This window comes from Uloborus diversus, chromosome 4, assembly GCF_026930045.1.
Source record: "Uloborus diversus isolate 005 chromosome 4, Udiv.v.3.1, whole genome shotgun sequence".
NCBI lineage: Eukaryota > Metazoa > Arthropoda > Arachnida > Araneae > Uloboridae > Uloborus > Uloborus diversus.
Window position 1 is genome coordinate 15,279,647 of NC_072734.1, and position 7,179 is coordinate 15,286,825.

The 7,179-nt window shown below is 33.6% G+C and overlaps 1 protein-coding gene across 1 annotated transcript in view; it reads left to right on the top strand.

The window, feature by feature from the left end:
- Positions 1-7,179, top strand: part of LOC129219854 (gastrula zinc finger protein XlCGF71.1-like) — a 246,465-nt gene that overhangs the window by 84,026 nt on the left and 155,260 nt on the right. The gene's annotated exons all lie outside the window — the stretch shown is intronic.

Genomic DNA, 7,179 nt, shown 5'->3' on the forward strand with positions numbered 1-7,179 from the left:
AAGAAAAAGACTCCTGCATACAAATTGAAATTTTTATTGAAGAATTTAATTTCTACATAACTAGATTAAAATCAGCTGCATAAATAAGTTATATATTTATACTTAAATTTCCACATTGAATAAATGTATTAAATAGTCCAAAAAATTGTTTGACACATTTTGTTCTGTTTTTGATATTTTCTCACAAAATCTAGTTTCTCAAAAAATAGTTTTGGACACTTTCGTACACAAGGGTTTTGAACAGGATGGTTAAAACCTTGCCAATCCTGCTTTCATTTGCACACATGCATAAACATAGGGAAATTTGGTTACTATTATCAAAAAAATAAATAAAAAATAACATAGACTCATGCATACAAATTGAAATTGTAATCAAGAATTCAACTTCTATGTAACTAGATTAAAATCAGCTGTACAAATAAGTTGAATGTTCTTATTGAATAAATGTTCAATCTAAAGCATTACTTTAATACATTTTATTCTGTTTTTAATGTTTTTTAACAAAATACAATTTTTCTAAAAACATACTTTTGGACACTTTTAGACAGTTTTGTACATAAGGGTTTTGGACAGGACGGTAAAAACCAGGGTTTTTACCGTGGTTTTTGCCGTAGTGTCCAAAACCTTGCCAACCCTGTTTTAAATACAATAATGCTTTTGAAAAAAAAAAAAAAAAATTAAATTAAAGATACAGAGATCAAACATAAATTATTTTTTAGTATATATATATATTACAGGTTTACTATTATTCTCTGTAATTTACATATTTTGTTTATTGCTTTTAGCTACCCTTTTGTTAACATCATAGAAAATTTAATCAAAAAATATTTATTTAAGTTTTTAATACAATAATGCTTTTGAAAAAAAAAAATAAAATCAAAGATACAGATGTAGTAATAAGTGTTTTCAATGAATATATATTCATCAACCATTTTATTTAGACTTGCTTTCTAAGTACCTCATCGTTAAGAAAAATATAAGTACTATTGTGCGGAAAAATAAAAGAAATATTTAATACAACAATAAAATGCACAAATCTGCAACTAACAGTGGTTTGGTGCAAAGTTTGTGCATTTTATCTTTATATTATCATCTTTCATTTTCATTGTTACATGGATGTTTGCATTAAACACCCACTGACATCAAGTTCATTAATTTTCAATTATGCAACTTAAATTAAGTATAAACGAAAACTACAACGAAAATCTGCTTTAAACTTCTAACTTCTATTTCAATTTCTTAAGCATTTTGCAATGGAGATCAGTAAGTAAATCAGTACCTAATATTTAAAAATATTTATAAAAAAAAAAAATAGTCTCATTGGTTTTTTTCTTTTCCAGCTTTCCGGTGTGCTACTTGCAAATCGATTTTTGCGTCTGCCTTGTCCTTGGTCCTACATGGTAAATGCTCACCACCACGCAAGAAAAATCACAAGTTTGCATGCCCTCATTGTTCATATTCTTCTAATATTAGTACAAATTACAAACATCATATGCTGACTCATTCAGACGAAAGGCCTTTCACATGTCCTGATTGTGGTATGGGTTTCATCCAAAAGCAGAACATGAAAAATCATATGATGCAGCACCAAAAACACTTAATACAAATGTAGTATGTATTGTGATTTTTAACTTATTTCTTAAGAGAGTCATGTTGTAATTCAGAATTTTCCTAATTGTGACATAATAAATGATTTTAGAGGATTATATTTAAGACTTCGTATTTTCATTTCCATGATGGTTCATAAGAGCACGTTTGAGGCAGTGAAAAGCAAAGAGATATAAATACCAAAATTTAAATTTTCTAGATACCAGTACAAGTGGTAGGAGAACCTTTCCTTGGTTTTTGGACAAGAAATATAGTACTGGTAGCCCTGGTTAGTGCTGCTATACAGCATGATTTAGAAAAAGAAATCAAAGAAAGCCTACCTACTATCTGAGGCTCAAATGCGTTTTACTCAAAACTTGAAAATATCCACTTGCATCCTCTGCGTCTCAAAGCCTCATTTGAAACAGCAAGAAGCAAAAGGATGCAAGTGTCAAAATGAAAAATTTTGGACATAACTAGTACAAATGATAGGAGAACCTCTCCTCGGTTTTAGGGCAAGAGAGTATTGGTAGGCGTGGTAGGTGCTGCTATACAGTGTGATTTAGAAAATTTTTTTCAATCAAAGCCTATTCAGGATCTGAACTTTAAATGCCTTTTTCTCAAAACTGTAAACATTCACTTACATTCCTTTGCTTCTCACTGCCTCATTTACTACAGTAGATCCTCGTTTTACGCAGGGGTTACATTCCACGGAAATGCCGCGTAAATCGAAACCAGGTAAATTGAGACTTAATAATAGTGTTAAAAAAGGGATTTGGTTCCGTAGATAACAAAATAATTCATTCAAGTGATGACTAATTGTATGATAAGTTTAATGTGTACTTATATCGACTTTTATGCACAACATGCATATAAAGAAAACAAATTAATTTCGTGTTCTGTTTATAAAGAGGAGCTGGCTATGATAGTCTTGACAGTCATTAAGAATTTTTCTTTGATTCTTTGCAGAGCAAAGATTCTATCTTCACTAAGAAATCAGAAAGATCATTTCTATTGTCTAAGAATGGCTCAAAATTTTCAATGTGAACGTTTTTGGTTGTGTGTCACCAACATCGGTATCTTCGTTGGTTTTGGCCTCCATTGTCACTCCTGAAAACTCTTCTTCCAGTGAGTTCTGAACTGTGTGAGTTTAATAACTTTACTTCTGGAAAGAGCTCTGTAACCAATCGCATAAAATGTCTCCAGTGGCCCAAGCTCGATGATTAGTATGCCAAAATGCAGTTGATTACACGTAATCTGCAATCTTTAGGAGTTTGGATTTTGAAAGAGGGGAAAATTTTATCTGTTTGCGCTGCCACATCCGCTTAAAACCGAAACTCATCCGCGTAAAATAAAATAAAGGTGTCAAATCTTAAACCGCGTAAAATAAACCCGCATAAAACAAGGGTCTACTGTAATTGTTTCCAATCAATACATGAGCACATTAGAGAAAAATAATTTCTGTATAATGCAACCAACCATCAATAATTCAAAGTCCCAAGGGACCGGCTAAAACCTTCAAATTAGTGGTAGAATCAGTAATGGGAAGTCCCTGTAGCCTTTGCAAGAGTTTAGGACTGAATAAAAACTTTCAGATGAAGGAATATTTGATTTATAAGGCTTTGGGTAATTGCAAATTGACTATGCTTATTCAATCATCAATAATGTTAGAAGAATATTTAACTCATCTCCTTCCTGCTTATTTTTTACAAAGATAAATAGAATTTAGCAGGCTGTAACATTTTACAAAAGTGAAACTTTTTTAGAAGATAACGAAAAAAAAAAATGTTTCTTTAATTTTTAATCAAAGGCAGAAAACTTGTCTAATTTCAGTTGAAAAAAAAAGCCCTTTCATAATTATATGAACACACTGGGAAATCACCCGTCAAGATATGACGGGTGAAAATTGCTTCTTCATTTGAGTGTAACAACTGCGTGTTTGGGGATATTTTGATCGTTGAAATTTTGGGTCGCATAACTTTGGGCAATTGTTACTTTCTGGCTAAATCAGTGAGGCTGAAGTACATTAACTCTTTTTGGTGCCAAAAAATTGGCAACAGTTGGAAAAAATATATCAAGAATCCCAGCTATTTTCTCTTTTAAAGATATATACAAAATTCAGTAAACATTCTCAATTGTAAAGTAAATAACTTCATTGCTGGTGACGTGACAGTGTTACTCGATCAGTGATTTTTGGCTCTTATATATATGAGAATAAAGTGGTAATATTTGCTTAAGAAATTAAACAACAGAATGATTTGAAACAACTAGTAAATGATGTGTATAAGAGAGTAATTTGGTGCCTGCATGAGCTTTTTATTCTTTTGAGACATATTTTAAACTCGCACTCACACTACATGAAGTGCATTTGCAAATGATTTCCACACACTTAATACACCCTCAATATTGTTATTTTCTTTATAATCTTGTCAGTATTCACAATATTTTTGTATCCCCTATAGAGCCCTATAGAGTTCATAAAATTGAATAGCATTGTTTCAAAAAAAAAAAAGAGAAAAAAGTCAACTATATACTATTCTAAATTTTGGTTGTTTGTTTAACAAGCTCTAGGAGATCAAAAGGCTGCACTACACCAAAATTGAATAGCAAAAAAGGTTTTAGTACACTGTAGAACAGTTTATTATTTCCCCCCATTTGATTGGCCTACATCTGAGCTCTACAGGGGTCAAAATAGTTAGTGGTTTGGTTTTAGAGGCTTCAGAATCAAAAAACTAAGTTGGAATGGGGGGCATGGTTTAAGGAGCAGAATTCGAAAGGGTACTAACTATCGGGATTTTAGTAGAAACAGAAATAGGGTGGCTAATAAGAGAAAAGATTTTAACACTTGGGATTCAAACAATCGTGCAGCATTAAATAAAAGTAAGATGGGCTTACTTAAGGTTTTTTATACAAATGCTCGTAGTATTAGGAACAAGATGGAAGAATTGAAAAGCATAATTGTAGACGAGAGGTTGGATATTATTGGAGTTACCGAGACATGGGCTACCGAAAGTGATGACGATTTATTATCTATTGCTGGGTATAATTTGTTTAGACAAGATAGAGTAGGTAAAAGAGGTGGTGGGGTTTTATTTTATGTCAGAGACACTTTAATTTGCAATGAATTGGTAATTAATGATAAACCTAATGAGATTGATATGATTTGGATGGAGTTGATTAGTAATAAGGGCAAAAAACTACGTTTGGGGAATATTTATAGGCCACCCAACTTAAGCCAGGGTCAAGACGAACAGATGTTTAGTATTATTAGTGACATTTCTAGCAAGGGGTCAGTCATCATAATGGGAGATTTTAATTTTCCAGGAATTGATTGGAATAATTTTTACCATAGTAATAGCAGAGAAGAGGATTTTTTGAAAGTAATTGGTGACTGTTTCTTAGATCAAATTGTAACTCAGGGTACTCGACAGGACGCGATTTTAGATCTAGTTTTCTGCGACATGGAAGGCTCTGTTCAGGGGTTATGTGTAGGGGAACACATTGGAGATAGTGACCACAACAGTATTAGGTTTGGGATTAAATTTGATATGCACAAAGTAGAGAATTTTAGGTTTGTGACCAATTTCAGAAATACTGACTTTGTGGCACTTCGGCAGAGTTTGAAAGCAGTTTTTTCTTCTGGATTGGACAATAGCGATGTGAATCTTCAGTGGGCAGAGTTTAAGGAAAATCTAGCGAATACGGTTAGGGATCATGTTCCTTTTAGGAGAAAGGGTGTCAACACTAAAATTTGGCCAATGTGGTTCTCCAGGGAAACTAAAGACGCTCTAAATTACAAGCAAGCTGCTTTTCATAGGTTTAGAGAAACAGGTCACAGTGCAGATAGGCTCCATTATTGTAAGGCAAGGCGTAAATTTAAGTATTTGGTACGGATTCAGAAAAGAGAGTTGGAGCAAAGACTGGCAGATAACATAAACAGGAATCCCAAGAGGTTTTTTGCATACGCTAATTCGGGGAAAGTTCGAAATAGTCATATTGGGCCACTGGTTGATGAGCACGGAATTTTAATTCAGGACAATAGTGATATTGCTAATGTTCTTAATAACTTTTTTTCGAGTGTTTTTAACGATAACTGTATCTCAACAGTTGACACCAACAAGACACAAGCTATAGTACAGCTTGAGGACTTTGTATTTTCCAGGGATGACGTTTTACTTCATTTGAAAAAAATTAAAGAGACTAAGGCTCTGGGGCCAGATAATATTTATCCGAAAATTTTAGTTGAATGTGCAGAGGAATTAGCAGATGTAATCGCAAACATTTTCAATGCTTCTTATAATTCGGGGACAGTGCCAGAGGACTGGAAGCTGGCTAACATTACACCGCTCTTCAAGAAAGGGTCTAAAGGGAGTGCGGGAAATTATAGACCTGTGAGTCTAACTTCGGTGGTTTGCAAAATTTTTGAAACATTGATGAAAATTAAGATAGTAAATTTTCTAGAGACTAATAATCTATTGACTAGTTTTCAGTATGGTTTTAGGAAAGGTAAATCTTGTGCAACTAATTTATTACATTTCTATGACAAAGTTACCATGGCTTTGGACAATAAGAAGCCTGTAGATGTTGTTTACATTGATTTTCAAAAAGCTTTCGATAAGGTACCGCATGTTGCTCTATTTAGCAAATTAGCTGATATAGGAATAGGAGGGAAAACTTTCATTTGGGTAAAAAATTGGCTGACTGGAAGGAAACAAAGAGTAGTTGTAGGGGGAAATTATTCTAATTGGAGTGAGGTCTTAAGCGACGTTCCTCAAGGATCAGTGTTAGGGCCTGTTTTGTTCATTGTCTTTATGAACGATATTCACAAAAATATTTCTGGGAACATGAATTGTTTTGCTGATGATGTCAAAGTTATGGGGACTGTAGAAAATGAAGAACAAGCAAATCAGCTGCAAGAGGATCTAGATCATATTACGGAGTGGGCTGATAAATGGGGTATGGCTGTTAATGTTGGGAAATGTCAAGTGCTACATTTAGGGCATGGAAATAAGTGTACAAGTTATTATTTGCAAGGTTCAGTCATTAGTCAGGCAGAGAAAGTTACTGATCTGGGGGTCCTAATAAGTCAGGATTTAAAGTTTAGCCAACAGTGCAGCATTGCTAGCAACAAAGCCAATAAGATGCTTGGGTTTATCAATAGATCTATTTCAAATAAATCTAAAGAAGTTCTTCTGCCCTTATATAGAAGTTTGGTAAGACCCCATTTGGAGTATGCTGTTCAGTTTTGGTCTCCTTATCTTAAGAAAGACATTAATGTATTGGAAAGGGTTCAAAGGCGGGCTACAAGGCTAATAAGTGGACTTTCCCACTTAGATTATGATTCCAGGCTTAGAAGGCTAAAAATGTACAGTCTTGAGCAAAGAAGAGACCGAGGGGACATGATTCAGCTGTTTAAATTTATTAAAACTAAAGATGTTACGGGGCTAAAGTTTAGCACTGAAAACAGGACAAGGGATCATTGTTTTAAGCTATTTAAATCTCAGGTTAACATGGATATTACGAAAAATTATTATTTTAGCAGGGTAGTGGAACCTTGGAACAGCTTACCGGAAGAGGTGGTAATGAGCAAAG